We start from the raw sequence: 20,577 nt of genomic DNA, 5'->3' as shown, positions 1-20,577 counted from the left end.
TGTGAGATCTTGACGTGTTTGTGTCTCTGGCTCTCTCTTCCTTTCTTACATCCATCCATCCATCCTAAGTACTTCACATAGTTCTGTTACTTACTTGCTGGATGCTAAGAAATGGAGGAATCTCTCCTCTGTGATTTCATGCCCAAAGCAGGTGAAGTCAGTGTATGGGGCGCATGACCTGCTCTCTGCCAGATGTCTGGCAGGAAGACTACATCGATTTAAAAAAAAATCTGATCTTGTGACAGTGTGCTAAGGCCAAGAGGAGGCTGGGTTCCGAGCTTGTTATCTGCTAGATCCGGCTGAGGGGGGCACGCACGCACAGGACGGCCAGCATTCTTGAAAGCCGGTTGTGATGACATTTTTAAAAGCTCAGGTTCAATTCCAGCCATAGATGACTGTCTATGTGGACCTTTCACATTCTTCCCGTGTCTCCGTGGATTTCGTTTGGGTGCTCCGGTTTCTTCCCACAATCTAAAGATGTGCAGATTAGGTGGATTGAACATGCTACATTCCTGCTTAGTGTGCAAAGCTTTGCAAGTTAGGTGGGGTTACAGGAATAGGGCGGGAGAGTGGGACTAGGTAGGGTGCTCTTTCAGAGGGTCGATGCAGCCTTGATGGGCCAAATGGCTTCCTTTGCATTGCAGGAATTCTATGTTCTATTCCAGGAGTGGCAGTCGGGACTGATGCCAGAAGGAGAGAGACTTGCAGTTCGTAGGAGTCATTCATCTCCTTCCTACATTTTGATGCCAGTCGTACTTGTCGTGCTGCTGCCACTAGCTGCAGCTACCTCTGCATCCCAGGCGGGATTAGTCACATTGCTATGGTCTCCTACCCCTTGGGGATACGGGGTGCCTCGTCTCTTCTCCATGGCATCCGGAAGACTGCCCAGGTCTGCATCCAGGAAGCAAGGACCAGGTCTCTGCGCTGCCATCCTCCTGACTTAACTGGGAGTGAGTGTTGAGGGACCATGGAAATGGAGCTTCCCCTTGTTAGCAATGAACAGCTGAGCCCCGAATTGGGTGAATCAGATGCCTGGGACTCTGGCTCAGCATGATTCCAGTGATTCACCTTTTGCACTAAAGTGTGGATGGATTGCGATCTGGATCCATCCAGCAGAGCCTGGAATGCACTGCCAGAGGATGTGATGGAAGCAGGCACATTGGCAACATTTAAGAGGCATCTGGATAGATATATGAATAGGGAGGAAATAGAGGGATATGGAACGAGTAAGGGCCAAAGGTTTTTTTTTAGTTAGAGCATTGTGATTGGCACAGGCTTGGAGGGCTGAAAGGCCTGTTCCTGTGCTGCACTTTCCTTTGTTCTTTGTTCTTTGACTCACCCCCATGCTACGTCCAAAACGACACTGTCATTTTTTGGGAGGCAGCGCCCCATGAAACTAACTGAGCATCAGTAAAAACCCATCTGGTTCACAAATGTCTTTCTGTAAATTCGCCATCTTTACCTGGACCGGACTAAATGTGACTCCAAACCCACAGCAATGTGCTTGACTCTGAAATGGCCGAGCAAACCATTCGGTTCTACCTCGAGGGAAATCAGGGGATGGGCAATAAATGCTGGGCTTGTCAGTGATGCTCACATCTCATAAATAAATTTAAATAAAATGTATCCTTTTCCTGAATTACTTCCTCGCATTCCGTTAGCGACCTATCCAATCTACTCCTGAATGTTGCTGTAAGCCTGTAATATTCTTGGAGTTGCCTCTGATTTTCAAGTCATGTTTTGAGTTTGTGACATTGCATTAATAAGCATAATAGTAAATAGAATTTAGCTAATGTGCTGTAGATTTTCAGAGGCAATTTCCAGCCAAAATTACAATTACACTCAGTATCACTACGCCTAAAATAATCTACTTACTCAGTCACTGTGTCATTCATCCTGATATCTAACAATGAGCAATAAACATAATGGCCCTGATTTCCATCCCTACAGGTGTTAGTGATAAACCTGTCCCATTGCCATGTAACTAGTATTTCTCACTTATTGAGACTATTTGAATGACCAGCCATTATTGATTAGACGAAGAACATCTATATCATTAGGGGGGATAACAGGGTTTGTAATGTTCACTAGGGGTTGGGCCTTTGCTGAGATCCGATCTTCCGAAAGCTGGGTTAAAGTCCAAGTTTGCACTCAGTTCATTTTCATAGTATTTATAAACATAACCAATATAGAATAAAGCTAGTGATTTTATTTCCATTAATGCCAAAAGATGGGAGCTCAAACCAGTTCCCTGCCCTTTCACTGTTAAAACATGAGTGCAAGTGTGAAAATCGTAGTACACATACCGACAAAGAGGTAACGCAAAGCAATTAACATCAGTAACAGTAAGACATTGCTGTTGTTTTAGATCAAACTTGGTCCCGAGAACATTACACATGAATAATTTCGATTAGACACAGCCATGTTGGTTGTGAAGGTAGATTTATGATGTACAGACAAGCTAAATTGTTTCTAATTAAAATAAAACTAATTTCAGGGATCTTTTTGACTGATTCCCTCTTCTCAGCACTAGATCCCACCACTATGCAACCTATCAAATTGCCCATTGTACTGCTTTGAGTATTTCCCTCTTTCCCTGATTGGAATTGACACTTTAACTGAAGCAGTTTCAATCAATCTACCATTGTAACTCAAATTTCTCTGTGATCATTTGCATATTTTGATAAAATCCCCTATCTCCATCTCCTGAAAAACTGGCGATCATGAGCTTCAAATTTTAGAGTATCTATTCCAAGATAGAGTCAGCTCGAGATGACAGACGGAGATGATCCATTCAGAGAATTCCGGTTAATTACCATTCTTGCACCTTGATTCTTGAGGCAAACAAAAGATTTCAATACACAACCTGATATCAGACAACAACGTGTATTTCTGATGATCTTTTGAATGATTTGAGGTAGAAGTCGGCAATGTGCAACCAAATGCTGTAAGAGCAGTTTTCAGGGGGAAAAAAAACAAGGAGCCCACATACCCATACACAAGCATACATTACTTAACAACAAAAACAGAAAATACTGGACAATCATAGCAGGTCTGACAGCATCTGTGGAGATAGAATGGCCATAAAAATCCACAGAGAACACTCTAATTGTGGCACATAAATGTAAAAACTGATTTTGCCATCACAGCTTAAACCCCCAGGTGGGCCATGCTTTTGGAAATTTTTGAGGGGAGGTCTGATCTACCGAATCACCCAGGATTTTAACGTACCCCCACTTTAAATTAGGCTGGGATATCAGACACACTGACAAGCTATTGTCAGATGAGGCATTGGAGGAGCTCATTATATCAGGAGCTCTCACCGGTGGTGGGCCTGGCATCATGGTCTGGGTCCCAAAGGGGAACAGCTTTTAAAGCAAGCTTTTATCCGCAGCCTCTGCACAGCATCCAAAATCTCCCACCCCAGGCAGGTTCTACCACTCATACTACAGTAAAGGTACATCCCACCTAGGTACCGCGATACCCCTAATATAGCCTACCACAGGTACAGTGGTTAGAACTGCTACCTCACAGCTCCATGGGCCCAGGTTCAATTTTGGCCTTGGGTGACTGTGCAGAGTTTGCATGATCTCCCTGTGTCTGCCTGGGTTTCCTCCTGGGTGCTTCGGTTAGGTGGATTGACCTTGCTAAATTGCTGCTTTGTGTCCAGAGATGAGTAGGTTAGGTTAAAAAGTTATTGGAATAGGGCGGGGTGGAGTGTTCTTTCGGAGAGTCGGTGCAGACTCGATCGGCTGAATGGCCTCCTTCTGCACTGCGGGGATTCTATGATAATAAGGAGGTCTGCTCAACCAAAGATCCGGGTTCAATTCAATTTCCAAGACTTAATCACCCAGGTGCGTTCTTTACACAGCTAAACAGGCTGAATATCTAAACGTTAATCTTTTGAACGTACGCCAATGGCAGGCAGTGGGAGTGGGAGAAATTCCTGGTCAGCCATGTGATGGAAAGAAAATTGGAGCTGCGACCTCATAGCTCCAGACTGTAACATACATGTAGAAGTGCATGTTGACACAGCAATCCAGACTCTTTGGAGGATTGGTTGTCCCAGTTTTGTGACTGGCTGTTGTGGATCAGATTTGTGCCAACAGCATTGGGTTTGATCCCCGTTCTGACTGAGGTGGATTCAGGGCATTCCTCCTTACCCTACCTGTGTTGGAGGTGAAGGTGCTGTGGGCCGGGCCTGTCATCAGGCAGAGAAATTATGAAAAAAAATGCTGAAATACCTTAAAAAAGGGAAGGGGAGAAAAATGAAACGCTCTCACATAATAACAAAAAAGAGGAATATTTACCAAGGCAGTCTGTGTTTATTGTTTATACATATTTTAAAAGTATAATTTACTTAAACCCCTGTCTTTTTAAGATCAGGAAAAAATGTAGTCACATCTGAGATTTTGCTTGGAGGACGTTGTAACATGTTAGCTGATGTTATTTATACCCTAGTGTGGTTTGGACATTGTCGCATATTTAGTTCCATCATTAAGGACATTGAGTTATCTCTGTCCCTAAGCATGTACCACTTGTACAGAAGAAAATTTGAATGTTTACTGTTGCCTTCCTGGACTGGATAGTACAGTTTTTATATATAATGTCTTCAATGTAATAAATGACCCACAGTGCTTCACATGTGCATGAGGGCAGCACAGTGGCAGAGTCGTTAGCAGTACTGCCTCACAGCGCCAGGGACCCGTGTTCAATTCTAGCCTTAATGCAGGAGTTTGCACTTTCTCGCCGTGTCTGCGTGGGTTTCCTCCAGGTGCTCTGGTTTCCTCCCACAATCCAAAGATGTGCAGGTTAGGTGGATTGACCATGCTGAATTATCCCTTGGTGTCCAAAGATGTACAGGTTAGGTAGGGTTATGGAGCTACGGGGAGAGGGTGGGGGACTGGGCCTAGGTAGGATCCTCTTTCAGAGGGTCGGTGCAGACTCAATGGGCTGAATGGCCTCATTATGCACTAAAAGGTTTTCTATGTTCTACTGTAAAACAAAGTATGATACCGAGCCACATAAGGAGCTATTAGGCCAGATGACTGAAAGCTTGGTCAAAGAGTAGGTTTTAAAGAGTGGTTCCAATAGGGTGAAAGTGAGACAGAAAGTTGTAGGGAGGTTAATCCAGAGCTCAGGTAGTTGAAGGCGTGATTGCCAATGGTGGCACATTTAAAATTGGGGATACACGGGATGCTGGAATTAGATGAGTACAGATATCGCGGAAGTTTGTGGGGCTGGAGAAGATTATTGAGTTAGGGAGGGCTATAGACCATGGGGGATTTGAAAACAAGGATGGGAATGTTGAGCTCAAGATGTTGCTTGACTGAAAGCCAGTATAGGTTAGTGAACACAGGGGGGATAGGAGGATGGAATTTGCTGTGAATTAAGACCAAGGCTGCAGAGTTCCTCAAGTTTCTGGAGAGTAGAATGTGGGAGAGCAGCCAAGCCAGCGTTGTATTGGAAACATGCATTGTTATGCAATTTACATTCTCAGGATGCCCCAAAACATTTTACAATTTAATGCATTCTATGCTCAGTTCGAGCAGATAACCAACAATCCGCTGTCGAGTGCCCCAGCAGCCCATAATTCACCCATTCCCACCATCACAGCTTCCAAAGTCAGATCGGCCTTCCTGAAAGTGAACCCGTGGAAGGCGACGGGCCCGGACGGGATCCCTGGTCGTGCACTCAGAGCCTGCGCAGACCAGCTGACAGAGGTATTCACAGACACCTTTAACCTGTCCCTACTCCACTCCGAGGTCCCCACCTGCTTCAAGAAGACCACCATCATACCGGTACCAAAGAAGAACCAGGCAACGTGCCTCAATGACTACCATCCGGTGGCCCTGACGTCAGTTGTAATGAAGTGCTTTAAGAGGCTGATCATGAAGCGCATCACCTCCACACTCCCAGAACGCCTTGACCCACTTCAATTCGCATACCGTCGCAACCGGTCCACATCAGACGCCATTTCCCTGGCCCTACACTCATCCCTAGAGCATCTCGAAAATAAGGACTCCTACATCAGACTCCTATTTATTGACTTCAGCTCCGCCTTCAACACCATAATCCCAGCCAAGCTCATATCAAAGCTGCAAAACCTAGGACTTGGCTCTCCACTCTGCAACTGGATCCTCGATTTTCTGACCAACAGACCGCAATCAGTAAGAATGAACACCAACACCTCCTCCACAATGGTCCTCAATACCAGTGCCCCGCAAGGCTGCGTACTTAGCCCCCTGCTCTACTCCCTGTACACACACAACTGTGTGGCATAACTTGGTTCCAACTCCATCTACAAGTTTGCTGATGATACGACCATAGTGGGCTGGATCTCGAATAACGACGAGTCCGAATACAGGAGGGAGATAGAGAACCTAGTGGAGTGGTGTCACGACAACAATCTCTCCCTCAATGCCAGCAAAACTAAAGAGCTGGTCATTGACTTCAGGAAGCAAAGTACTGTACACACCCCTGTCAGCATCAATGGGGCCGAGGTGGAGATGGTTAGCAGTTTCAAATTCCTTGGGGTGCACATCACAAAAAATCTGTCCTGGACCACTCACGTCGACGCTATCACCAAGAAAGCACAACAGCACCTATACTTCCTCAGGGAACCAAAGGAAATTCGGCATGTCCACATTAACCCTTACCAACTTTTACAGATGCATCATAGAAAGCATCCTATTGGGCTGCATCACAGCCTGGTATGGCAACTGCTCAGCCCAGGACCACAAGGAACTTCAGAGAGTCGTGAATACCACCCAGTCCATCACACAAACCTGCCTCCCATCCATGGACTCCATCTACACCTCCCGCTGCCTGGGGAAAGCGGGTAGCATAATCAAGGATCCCTCCCACCCGGCTTACTCACTTCTCCAACTTCTTCCATCGGGCAGGAAATACAGAAGTCTGAGAACACTCACAAACAGACTCAAAAACAGCTTTTTCCCCACTGTCACCAGACTCCTAAATGACCCTCTTATTGACTGACCTTATTAACACTACACCCTGTATGCTTCATCCGATGCCAATGCTTATGTAGTTACATTGTATATCTTGTGTTGCCCTATTATGTATTTTCTTGTATTTTCTTGAATTCTGTTTAATTCCCTTTTCTTCCCATGTAATGAATGATCTGTTGAGCTGCTTGCAGAAAAATACTTTTCACTGTACCTCGGTACACGTGACAATAAAAAAATCCAATCCAATCCAATCCAATCAACAAATTACTTTTGAAATGCACTCACTGTTACGTATGAAAAGTTGGCAGCCGGTTTTGCGCTCAGCAGAGTCCAGCATTTAGTAGTGAAGTTAACTACTGATTCACTTGTTTTGGTGATTTTAGTCAAGGGATAAATATTGGCCAGGGAGACCTCCCCCTTCTTTAAAATAATGACACAAGATATGTCATATCATGAGAGATATCATTTAAACATCTCATTCGAAGGTGTAGAAAATATGAAGTGATCAAATGAAAGCCGTGCCAAATGTAATGTCAAAAGTTATTTTACAAAATAGATGGCCACTTTGACATTTTGCTTCTGGGTTGTACGTTTCAAGGCATCTCACATCTATATTAAAATTCACAAATACTTTTTGTCAGCTGCGAAACACGTTTGACCTTACCTGCCTCAACCTGGTATATGGAGTTCCTTCTACCCTCCATCACCCTCACTGCATCAACACAGTCAAACAACATCCAGGGAAGGACATAAAGAAAGTGAAAACTCAGGCCAATTTAGGAAAGGGCTCAAGATTTTTTTTTTGATATCCTATTGCAATCATGAGGGCTTCAGAACCTCATGATCACTGAGTGAATCAGCCCTCAATGGCCTACCTACTTACTGTGTGTAGTTTATGGAGGCCATTCTCAGGAACTCAGCCTGCTCCCTTATTAATGCTTACAATGGTTCCATAGTTACTGCCTGGGCCAGCAATGATTCATAAGATCAATGACTTTCAAGATAAATCAACTCCAAGCTTGTAGCTTATCTCAATGCTTACATAACTGTGCAGAGTCTGCACATCCTCCCCATGTGTGCGTAGGTTTCCTCCGGGTGCTCCGGTTTCCTCCCACAGTCCAAAGATGTGCAGGTTAGGTGGATTGGCCATGATAAATTGCCCTTAGTGTCCAAAATTGCCCTTAGTGTTGAGTGGGGTTACTGGGTTATGGGGATAGGGTGGAGGAGTTGACCTCGGGTAGGGTGCTCTTTCCAAGAGCCGGTGCAGACGCGATGGGCCGAATGGCCTCCTTCTGCACTGTAAATTCTATGACAATTCATGTTTATGTCCCCTGCCCCTCACTAATCTATCCAGTTTTAATCGATACAGATTGAATATAATCATGGAATTTACAACGCAGAAGGAGGCCATTTGGCCCATCGAGTCTGCATTGGCACTTGGAAAGAGCGCCCCACTTAAGCCCATGCCTCCAACCTATCCCCATAACCCCATAACCCAGTAACCCAACCCAACCTTTTTGGACACTAAGGGCAATTTATCATGGTGAATCCACCTAACCTGCACATCTTTGGACTATGGGAGGAAACCGGAGCACCGGAAGGAAATCCACGCAAACACATGGAGAAGGTGCAGACTCCTCTTATTAAACCTGGGAACTATTAACCAATCTGATAGCCACATTTTGAATGTTTTCCAGACCTTCAATGTCCTCTATCACAGCCATAGAGATCAAACTAAAAATGGTATTCTGGATGTGACCTGACCAAGGTCTTATTCTTGTTTAATATTTAATTGTCCTGACATTACATCCTATCTGCTTTTGCAATTGCCTCTCAGCATTGGTCAGGAGCCTTGAATAATTCACACATTAAACACTTCTCCCAGTGTCAGAATTCAAACCATAATCCCAACCTTTGTCCTTTTCGTCTCGGCTGGGTCTTAGGTTTGGGAAAGTCTTTTTTTTTTCGAAAAATTGCTTCACTCATAAAATTTTGATGCGCACATGACATAACAGTTCAAATGTGACACAAAGTGCAATGCAGCTCAATTTCTTCCAGTCCTGTTGATGGCCAGCCCCCGCCATGCGTTCTTTGGCGGCGGAGGGTGCAAACAACGGGAAAATCCGTTGCCAATGCCGGACCACCACCTGCACTGCCGCAAAGCACGCTGTGGGGTTGGGGATGGGACGGAAAATCCCACCCTTTGTGTGCTATATGATGGGAGGGCTTTAGTGGCTTCCCCCATTGAGCCTGTATAGCTCCCCCATATTTTAGTGCAAGTCTCAGAACATAGCTCTGGACCTTGGGGTGTGCCAGTCTGAAACACCCGGTCAGTCCGTTGCACTAGAAGGCAGATCAAAGAGAGTCTTTCACTTAGTCGATGATCCTCCGTGACAATTGATGTTCAAAGGTACAACCCGCAGTGTAGTTTTTGATAAGAAGTGGTGTCCAGTTGTGCATGTACAAAGCTGAAAACACCAGCCATTACATATGCTCCATTGGCTTGAAGCTTGGGAAAGAATGAGAATATACAAGTCCCGAGTCTCCAGCCTTGCTGACAGCAGTCACTTTGTGAAATTGTGCAAAGGCTGCTTTGTCCTGGTTTGAGTGGGAGAGAATTAATGTAGTGCTTGGAATGTATGACACACTACATCGTACAGAACCAATTCAGTGCATACTTTGCACCTTAAAGTTACATTTGTGAAATGATCTAAATTAAACAACAAAGGACTTGTTGGTTTACGTCTCACTCATCTATTCAGCGAATGAAACACGTCGTGGAAGGGAGTTCTTCATTAAGCCTCCACTGTTGGTGTTTGTTTAATCCTGCCGTTTCAGTTCGACGATTTACTGCTGATAAGGTTTTACATTTTGCTCCTCCCTCACACTCAAGTTGCAACAGGTTAGTGATTTTCAGGAGTGTACACAGTGGAGACAGTGAATTAGGTCGACTCAGCTGTTTATTTGAGGGATTGAACAGACGTTTTTGTTGTGCCTTCTAGATTTCTCCTGCTGGAAAGTTCTTTCGTGGTGGTTTAGAATTGTGTTCCAGGCACGTTTGACATAAGCAGGTAAGGATATTTAGATTCCGAGCACAAGTTCTCTCTGGCATCTTAAAGACTGTTTGCTTCACAGACCGGGCGCACCTTTCGGGTGTAGTTTTACCATGTCTCCGCCAGTTCACATCACTGCTTCAAAGTGAATCTGATAAAATAACATTAGATATTTTAATGTGCAGGCAGTTTGCAAGGTCAGCAGTTGGTAGTGGTCCCAGTACATACTGGGGCTGTGTTAAAACATAAGCAAAATTGTCCTGAAATTATTATAATTCTGCTTTATCACAAAGCAACGACAACATTTAAGGATAAGCGTGTTATTTTGTGTGAACCGAGGAACATTTGAATGTTTGAATTGCTTTTGTATTCTGGAGATTGGCATAAATTGAAGGAGAAACAAAGAATCAGTATTCAAAAACAATAAGCATTGTCAGAACAACACTTGAGCTTTCGGTACGCCTGTTTTTATGACGAATGTATGTCAACTGAAACGCGGTAAACAAATCTTAAACATTGAGATTCCTTCGTTGGAGCTTTGGTATAGCCAACACCCTGTTGGCTTTGTTCCTGTATTTTAATTTCTTCATTATTTGCATTTGCTTCAATGATGTTTTAATTATTAATACACTTGAATGAAAAATCTCCAAGAGAGATTCACCTGACAGCACATAACGTCCAAGCTCTCACCACAGTAATGTTCTCTTGACTGAGGTGCTCCCATAGACCATCGATTGTGGCCCAACTTGAGCCACTGCATTCAGGAAAGGAGAGCATAAAAGATATATTCTTATATTATACAGCATTTGGTTTTATATCTCTGTGAGTTGGAGACTCTTTCAGGAAAAGATAAATCGCAGGTTTTCTTTCTCCAGAATAATTGCTTATCTTCATCTTAAGTTGCATTTTGTACTATTTTCTGTGATGGGAAAATTTTATACGATTATTAATGTGGAGATGACCATTTAAAAAAGCTGCTCTAAATTGTGAAATCAGACCGAGACATCTGACTAAACAATGATTCAGGTGAATGACTAAATACTGATACAATCAAACTTAACAATTCTTGGGATAGGTCATGTTGCAATCACTGATAACCACGTAGCTAAGAGTTGACACTGAACTATTTGAAAAGTAATGACCCTGTTACTAACGCTAATTGAATTTTTAAAAAGTCAGACGAGAGATATATCTCAGCAGTGAAAATTGAAAGCCACAAGAACAGGGCTTGTAAATTGCACAGTTAATTAATGTGGCTAGTATCTGGTGATTTACTATTTTTACAAAGACTGCTTAACAAAATAAACAGCAGGAATCAATAGGTGACATTGATACATTTTACGACTGATTAGTTATAAGTGCTTGCCACATGGCATTATGGCTTGAGTATGTGTATCACATAATATATTGTGTTTTTCAAAAGTCCATTGCCAGCAGGAGTTTGTTACAGACACAGCAAGGGTCAGCTTCCCAAATTCATGAGATGGCAGTGAACAAACTTTTTTTTATGGGGAAGGGGTTTCTTGCTGTTGAGATTGTCTGCTTCCTGCAGCACCACAGCACAATCATGCTTCCTGCCACTACTACTCTTTGTGATGACTTACTTCTTGCTGTTTCTGCAACAGTACTTGATAGCAGAAAGCTTGTAGGGAACAATCTTGTGTTCGGCATATGTCAAATAGAGGCCTCAATGCGAATTAGAAGTGTTAAATCATCACATCTGTTTGCTCTTTTTCGTGGGCGCTGGTGGGGGAGGGGAGCTCCAGGGTGAAGTTTGCTATATGATCTCTTAGGATAGCTTTGGGAATTAATAGGAAGGGTTCTAAACATATGAGTCCCACCCATGATATCTGAGTCCTGATTGTGCATCTGTGGATGTGTATTCTTTGTGCTTCGGCACTGTGAGATATTTGAAATGATGTCCGATGTACAATTTGTGATAAACCTTCACAGCAAGAACTTTATGGCCACGATCTATCGGAAAGGTTTCTAAGTGTCATTTCAGGTGGGCTTTGCTGGGAGTTTCACCCCGACTCTGTCAGCGAGTTCCCCATCACTATCAAACCATAGACAGTCACTTTTTCAGGCCCTAGGGTGTTTCTCTCTGGGCTAGCCCACACTAAGGACGTGATCTACCGACCTCCTGTGGGCTTCCCGGCAGCCAGTATACATTGCGGGATCTACCCGGACCTCGCAAGGCGGTGCGATCACGATGCTCCCTGTTGGAACCAACAATTCTACAGACACGTGCTTGTAGGATTAGAATAGCGGCTTTAATATACTTACAACAGAGCCAGCCTGTTAGCCGTTGAACTTTCGGTGAACTGGCTGGCTGACCCTGTGGCACTGATCTTTATACAGCAGCTCCCGGGGAGGAGTCCTGGGCGGAGCCAAGGGAGAAGCCCAGTACAACAATTCCTGGCTGGGTCACTGTCTGTGTGGAGTCTGCACGTCCTCCCCCTGTGTGCGTGGGTTTCCTCCGGGTGCTCCGGTTTCCTCCCACAGTCCAAAGATGTGCGGGTTAGGTGGATTGGCCATGCTAAATTGCCCGTAGTGTCCTAATAAAAGTAAGGTTAAGGGGGGGGGGTTGTTGGGTTATGGGTATAGGGTGGATACGTGGGTTTGAGTAGGGTGATCATGGCTCGGCACAACATTGAGGGCCGAAGGGCCTGTTCTGTGCTGTACTGTTCTATGTTCTATGTCTATGTTAACTCTTGAGTATTCCCAGAGCTACTCCCCCTGGTGGTCAGGTAGTGCAACTGCATTTACAATATAGACACATATATATACAGATTATAATCCCGTGTGAATCACATTCACCACATTCACCCCCTGTGAAAAAAATCGAGTCCAGCGGGGGTGGTGGCTCACAGAGTTAGTCTGTCCGGTGGATGAATTGTTCTTTTCGATCTGCGGAGCACTGGGGTTGCAGCCTCTTGCGGTGGCTAGGTGGGTGTTGAGAGCAGGGGCACGATGCCAGACTCCGGGGCGGGTCACGTCCGAACTTTATACACCTCTGGCTCGTCCGGAGACTGGGGGTACTGGGGGGGGGGGCTGGTTCTGGCGCGTGGAACCGGTGGGGTGAGCTTGCGGAATCGGGGGCGCGAGCGGGCAGCAGCATAGGGAACGGGGTAAGGGGTTCCTCAGTGGGGGAAGAGGGGGGCTGGATCCAGCGGGTGCCAGGTCCCGAAGGGATACTGTGTCCTGGCGACTGTCCGGGAACTCCACGAATGCGTACTGGGGGTTGGAATGGAGGAGGCGCACCTTTTCAACAAGGGGGTCAGTTTTGTGCCCCCTGACGTGCTTCCTCAGGAGGACCGGGCCTGGTGTCCTCAGCCACGCCAGAAGTGAGACTCCCGTGGTAGTGCCCCAGCTCTGGATGCTCCCGGAGTCAAAGAGGCATGGTGTGCTGTACCCGTTGATCTGGGCCTCCGCCATCGAACTTCGTAGGTGCTTGGGGCGGGATTGATCTAGTGTGACCGCGTTGAGTTGCGGGCCGCGTGGTGAGTGCCCGGGGAAGTCGTATTCTTCAGATGAGCTTTCTGAGCATGCCGATGCAGATGGGGCACGTGGATCGCACGTGGTGAGCGGCGAGGAAGATGGCGGCCCCCATGAGTCACACGTGGCCGGCTGCATGGTGGGGGTTTACCAAGATGGCGGCCCCCATGGATTGCACATAGCGGGAGGGGGCGGAGTTGGGGAGTAGGCCGCAGCATTTCGGGCCCCATGGGCCCGCTGGTGTTGGGAGCGATTTGTTCTCTCTGTAGGGGAGTTAAAAACTGGGGCCCTTTTCGCGAGGCACACTCTGCCATAGTGGCCTTTCTTCCCGCAGCTGCTGCAGGTCGCGGATCGGGCTGGGCAGTGCTGCCACTGGTGCTGGCTTTGGCCACAGAAATGGCAGGCTGGGGCAGCTGAGTAGCTGGCTGGAGCAGCTGAGTAGTTGGCTGGGGCAGCAGAGTAACTGGCTTTGGCAGCGCGGTAGCTGGGGGGCCGTGCGGCACAGGCTTGGGGGGATTGTTGGTCGGGGGCCCACGATGAGGTCGCGGAGTCCGCGGGAAACAGGGTGAGGCTGCGGAAGGAGACTTCCATAGTGGTATCAGCCTCCACAGTAGTGTCTAAGTCTTGGGCCCCCTTTTCTAGCAGTCTTTGGTGCACATAGTTAGATCTAAGGCCTGCTACGAAAACGTCCCGCACAGCAAGCTCCCTATGTTCAGCCGCGGTAACGGCTTGATAATTACAGTCATTGGAAAGATTGTTCAGTTCCCGTACAAACTCAGCAAGTGTTTCTGTAGGCCGCTGACGGCGAGTCGTAAACACGTGGCGTGCATAAACCTCGTTAATGGGCCTAACGTACATTTTGTCCAATATCGCCAGCGCTGCGGTGTAAGAACCGGCCGGATTTAGCTGTGCGGAGATTCTGTGGTTTACCCTCGCATGCAGTAGGCTGAGTTTTTGTTCCTCCGTTGTTCCGGCGGTGCTGGCTTCTGCCAGGTAGGATTTAAAACATTTCAGCCAGTGGGAAAAAATTTCCTTAGCCTCTGCATCCTGCGGGTCGAGTCCTAGGCGTCCGGGCTTGAGGGCTGCTTCCATGATTTTCTTCGACTGTTTCCCAAGTATATTAAATTGTTGGAACCAACAATTCTACAGACACGTGCTTGTAGGATTAGAATAGCGGTTTTAATATACTTACAACAGAGCCAGCCTGTTAGCCGTTGAACTTTCGGTGAACTGGCCGGCTGACCCTGTGGCACTGATCTTTATACAGTAGCTCCCGGGGGAGGAGTTCTGGGCGGAGCCAAGGGAGAAGCCCAGTACAACTCTCGAGTATTCCCAGAGCTACTCCCCGTGGTGGTCAGGTAGTGCAACTGCACTTACAATATAGGCACATATATATACAGATTATAATCCTGTGTGAATCACATTCACCACACTCCCCACAATGGGGGGGGGGGGGGGGGGCACAGCCGCACACTTCTAGGTAGGTTTTAAACTTGCTTAGGTGCTCTCACCCCAGGATCTACCAGCCTCCCGGCATCTAACGGCATTCCCAGGGAGTCCCCAGCCAGACACCGTTCAGTACGTGGGCTAGGTGGAATGTCTCCCGGGCTATCGGATGCCCCGGGGTGATCTGGGACAGGGGAGTGTGGCCCACTGACCCTCACCAAGAACATAGATAACTTGGCACTGCCAGGATGGCACCTTGGCACTAACACCCTGGCACTGCCAAAGTGCTCGGGTGGCACTGCAAAGCAGGCAGGAGCATTGCCAGGGTCAGGGCCTGAGGGGAGCCATGCCCACAAAAGGAGGGTTCATTGCGGGTATGAAGGGCCTCTGGAAGGCTGGGGGAGTGAAGGGTGGGGCTCCTGAAACAGGGGCGGGGGGGAACAAAGGGGGTGTGGGAGGACCTGAAAAGGGGGGACCTCAGTGACTCCATTGAGGGGTGTCATCATTCTAGGATGCCCATATGTGTTGGAGTGACATTGCCCATGGGTGGGGGTAGTGGGGATCCTCAAGCACACTTAGAGATCAGGGCACCCTTTCAAAACGCTGGCCCGATCTCTGAGGAGCCAATTTGACCAGCGAGTTCAGCTCCCAGTGTTGAAAATCATTTTAAGTGTGGGCTTGACCAGGGCGAAAACTCCATAGGGCCTGAAAAAGTGACTATGTGTGGCTAGATAGTGGTGGGGAACTCGCTGACAGAGTCGGGGAGAAATTCCCAGAAAAACCCGCCACGAATGAGACTTGTATAGTGTGATCTACCTGAATGGGAACAGAGTCCCATTGCGTGCGTGTTTGCCAGGTGTTTCCCAGCACTCGAAGCGTCGTAAAACACCATGCTATTGAACGGCCACTCATGTAGATTGGGGGCCTCAGCGTGGAATAGGCGACTGAGGCCGAACATAGTCCCGTTTTCTGCACTGAGGAGCTCCACTCACTAAACCCCCTCAGTACAGGGAGAGATTGAGATGTCATTTGAGATGCCATTTGTGATGTGATGCCCCAACACCCCCCAAGCCCCAATGTACCTATAAGGGGGGCTCGCTCACCCCATCCCTGCACCTCCCTAACAGTCCCACTCTAATATGGAGATTTGCCAGTAAGTGATCCTGCCCACAATGGGCAGGATTCACATTGCGACGTCTCGCGAGATCGCATCAGATCTTACGAGGCGTGGCAAGCCGGGTAGATCCCGGAAGAGGGTTCTCCCAACATCTACCGGCCGTGCCAAGATGCTTTTCGAGTGCAATATGGGTGGTAGATCTCGTCCAGAAAAGTTTTTGTTTGATCGTGCCCTTAGAATAATTTTCATCACTTGGAGCTGAACCCATTAGCCAGACAGGATCCTCAGAGATCAGGCCACCATTTTGAAAGTGTGGCTCCATCTTTGAGTTAGTTTGAGGGTTCCCCACATCCCTACACCCCCCACCCATTGGAAATGTTACTGCCTACACACGTGGACTTTATCCCCCCCCAAAGTGAGGACACCCTGCTATCGGGTTGCTGAGGGGCCCCCTTTCATGCCTTCCCACCCCTCCTTTTGTGCCCCCACAATTCCAGGACCCTCACTCTTCATCCCCTAACTTTCCGGAGGCCCTATCATACTTGCTCTTCAATCCCCCCACCCTTCATACCCCCATCATCTCTCTTTTCATGGGCATGGCCCCCCTCAGGCTTTGAGCCTTGGCAGTGCCACCCTGGAATCCTGGCAGTGTTCCTGTCAGCCTGACAGTGCAACCCAGGTACCTTGGTAGTGCCAGGGTTGCAGTGCCAAGTTGCCATCCTGGCAGTGCCAAGGTGCCTGATTCCAGGGAAGAGCAAAGGGGCCACCCCGCCCTGTCCTTGACCACCCAATGGCCTGGGAGACCCCCCAGTTGCCATTCCACCTGGTCCACATTTGCGTGGACCAATACTACTTGGCACCCAGCTAGGGTCTCCCTGTGAAGGCCGATAGATGCCGGGAGACGGTTAGATCGAGTGTTGGCACGGTTAGGTGGGTTTGTAAATTGGGTCCTCCCATTAGAACTTGCAAGGCTCAATGGCCATCAGAAGCCTGGGGAGGTCTCTCCCAGCACATACTGGCTCCATTGCATCCCCGTTCGGACGCACGCGACCGGTAGATCACGCCATATATTTGCATTTATATAAATGCTCCATCACTCTTTACATAATCAGAGAATGGAACACTCAAGCCAAAGAAAGAATAATTAGGATGGGTCACCAAAATTTTAGTCAAAGTTTCACGTAAACTCTGAAAGGGAGGTGGAATGGTTTAAAGAAGAATTTTCTGGCAGTGGGACCAAGATGTTTGAAGACAACGATAAGGCAAAGGAAGCAAGGAAGCTCAAAAGTTCAGAATGTTATGATCCCAGTTGATGTTACAACTGGATGGGATGATCCCAGAATGCAATTCTGGTTCAAAAGCCCATAACATTTTTTTGTAGAGGAACAGATTCACAGGGCTGCCAATTAGTTTTAACAACAGGATAAAATCATTTATTAAACATGCAAGAAATGTATTATGATACAATACATCTTTACTCCCCCCTAAGCTTAACAATTACACCCAGGTTTTAGGATTAACACAGATTGCAAAGTACATCTAAAGCTACAAGGGTCTCATTAACACAAAGTTCCTTTCAAGCATGCAAGATAACTTTGGGCAAACACATTCTCCACTCTGAATGCCAAGTGAATGTTTGTGGATGTCTCCTTGGAATCTCCCCAGACGATTGTCATGTGAGAATTTCCCAACTCCACTCCTACTTTATAATCATCTCTCATAAGTATGCTTTCCCTTCATGGTTTGCTTTCCGAAATCCAGTCCAGGTTTTACAAATGATACTTTTGAACAAAGTTTCTACTCCACTTTTAACAATGAATTCAGTTCAGGGATTCACACCAACCCCTTTAGGATTTCTTTGTCTTGTTTGCAGCGCAAACTGCTCACAATCACTTTAACTTCCGATTCCCGGAATGTATTAAAATGACATTAAATGTTTCATCTACCTCTGAATTCTGCTGTTTCACTTGAAATCTAGTTACTGCAATTGGCCCTTGAACCCAGAATGCTTTGTTTACTTTTCCTTGAATTCTTCTGAACAATAACTTGTTCTCTGTTCTCTTAACTTCAGGTGTCTTAAACATTCTTTCTGTTCCAATTCCCTGGTTATCTGGATTGTATCTTGTTACTTGGGAAGCTTGCATTTTTGCAGCTCCCTTGTCCTGTCCAACGTCTCCTGGCATAGTTGAGAGCTGTTCGCACCCCAATGCCGTGCCGGCAACTGCCCACAAATTTAGCTAAAACTAAAACTTAAAACCTTCTATACCTTACAAGGCTCCAGTTGGTAAGCAGCATCCACATGCTTCTGCCTTTTATTTATTCTTCACACCACAGCCCTCTTTAAGCACAGTGGAGACACAGTTGGAACTTAGCCAACCCCCGCACATACAGACAGGTTTATCCAGCAATAATCTAACTATAGATTTTATCCTTCCAGGCATAGAAACATTAAATTAAACTCACTTAAAACTATACCTTACTTCTAATGTTTACCAATACAAATATAAATCCCTTAAAACTATCTTTACTTTCCTGACAAGAATTAGATAAATACAAAACTTGAGGGTAAGAAATGCAACGTTGGATGAGGTTGGAAGGGGTGGGTTAAGGCCACGAAAAGATTTAAGTTTGAGGTGGCAAGGTGACAGAAGTCAGTGAGGATAGAGGTGATGAGTGAGTAGGACATGATGTAGGTAGGATAAGGAATTGACCAGTACAGAGGCTAAGGAAAGAAAGGATGGAGATTCTCTCAGGTAGAAACTTGAACTGGGGTTAGATTCATGGAAACAGGGGGCGGGATTCTCCCAACGGGAGCCTAAGTGCTGACGCCGGAGTAAAAACCGGAGTGTTTTACTCCTGCGTCGGCGCCCGTTCCCAGACCCCTATTCTCCCCCCTCTGTGGGGCTTGCAGGGGCATCGCTGCGTAAAAGACGCGTCGCCTTGGGTCCCGCGCATGCGCAGTTGGGCCGGCGCCAACTAGCGCATGCGCAGTTGGGCCGGCGCCAACTAGCGCATGCGCAGTTGGGCCGGCGCCAACTAGCACATGCGCCGTAACCTCGCGGAGCCCACTGGCCCCTCACCAACATGGCCTCCGGGGTTCTGGGGACGGCCACGCAAGGAAGTAGGCCCGAGGGGGGAGAGGCTGGGACACCGCTCGGTGAGCCCCGATCGCGGGCCAGACCCAATCGGAGGCCCCCCTCCCGGAAAGGAGCCTTCCTCTCACCCCTCCCCCCTCCTCACAGGCTGCCTCCCCAAGCCTTCATGACGAGTACTCGCCGGCAGCGACCAGGTGTGGATGGTGCCAGCGGGACTAGGCCGTTTATGCGCAGCAACTCGGCATTTGCAGCGATTCTCCGAGCGGCCCAGCGTGATTCGCGCGGCGCTGGTTTCGGGGAGGGGGGGGGGTAGGGGGAGAGTCCCGCCCAGGGACTTTAAATGATAAGTGAGAATGGTGGAACAAGGATAGATTCTCAAACTAGTAGGTACCAGAAGAGGAGGGAGAGAGACCAAATTTTGACTTGTTAATAAACGCCTCAATTTTTGGGGAATTTTTAAATAATATTTTCTGAGAGCTTTTTAGACTCTTTTACCTTGTTGTAATTATTTATTCCTACGGGTTTCTCTTTGGACTTATATTTCTGGATTGGAAGGCTGAGTGACTCAACTCGGCTCTGCAGGTCCTGTAAGTGCCACTCCTTGATCATCATGCCAGGGAAATGCTCAACAGATGCATTCCAGGCGGGTTTTTTTGGCTGTCAATATCATTTTACAGGAATTCTTTCTCGGGCCTCCATACAACAGTTTTCAGGAAGTTTGAAACATATTAGCAAGAAAACACTCATACCATTTAAAGGTGGGGGATGGTCCAATCCCACAGCTGTTTAAAAAAGTAAGAATTATGCTTTTCAAAATCATCTACTTCTTTTGAAGTGGTAATAAGACGTGTACTCGTGTATTTCCACAATCTATTGATTTATTGCTAGCTGCTCCTGTGGTTACCATGATGTAGGACATTTTATATCTTCACCATATTTGTGTTGCTCAAGTGTACTTTGGAACAGCACAGCACCTAGCTGTGACATAGAATCCCGACAGTGCAGAAGGAGGCTATTCAGCCCATCAAGTCTGTGCCAACCCTCCGAAAGAGCACTTTACCTTGGCCCACATCACCACCCCACCCCCATAACCCCACCTAACCTTTTGGCACATTGGAGAATGTGCAGAACTCTACACAGACAGTAACCCACGGTTGGAATTGAACCGGTCCTAGGCATTGTGAGACAGCAGCATTAACCACTGCGGTACTGTACTGCCCTTATGCTGCAATTAGACTCAGAATTGGAAATAAATTTAGTTTAGTTTTGAGAGGAATACAGCATCAAATTGCGAACAAAGGTTGTATTGATTCTACTGGTATCAATATTTGGCTGCGCATTACCAAATTCAGTAAAATAACTGGAGCTAAAGCAACATGAATGAAATCTGGTTGAAT

At 46.9% G+C, this 20,577-nt stretch overlaps 1 protein-coding gene across 6 annotated transcripts in view; it reads left to right on the top strand.

Moving 5' to 3' along the window:
* Positions 1-20,577, top strand: part of inavab (innate immunity activator b) — a 99,815-nt gene that overhangs the window by 16,512 nt on the left and 62,726 nt on the right. For 3 of the 6 annotated variants that reach the window (XM_038820225.1, XM_038820226.1, XM_038820231.1), the window contains one exon: positions 9,974-10,042. The exons of 1 other annotated variant lie outside the window; for it this stretch is intronic. The gene's annotated coding sequence lies outside the window, so the exon portion shown is untranslated. Of the gene's footprint in view, positions 1-9,517; positions 10,043-20,577 lie in introns of those variants that run through there. 2 more of the 6 variants (XM_038820229.1, XM_038820227.1) reach the window with 2 other exon arrangements.

The sequence above is a fragment of the Scyliorhinus canicula genome, chromosome 15, assembly GCF_902713615.1.
Source record: "Scyliorhinus canicula chromosome 15, sScyCan1.1, whole genome shotgun sequence".
NCBI lineage: Eukaryota > Metazoa > Chordata > Chondrichthyes > Carcharhiniformes > Scyliorhinidae > Scyliorhinus > Scyliorhinus canicula.
The sequence above is the reverse complement of the archived record's forward strand: the minus strand, read 5'-3'. Positions and strand labels throughout refer to the sequence as shown.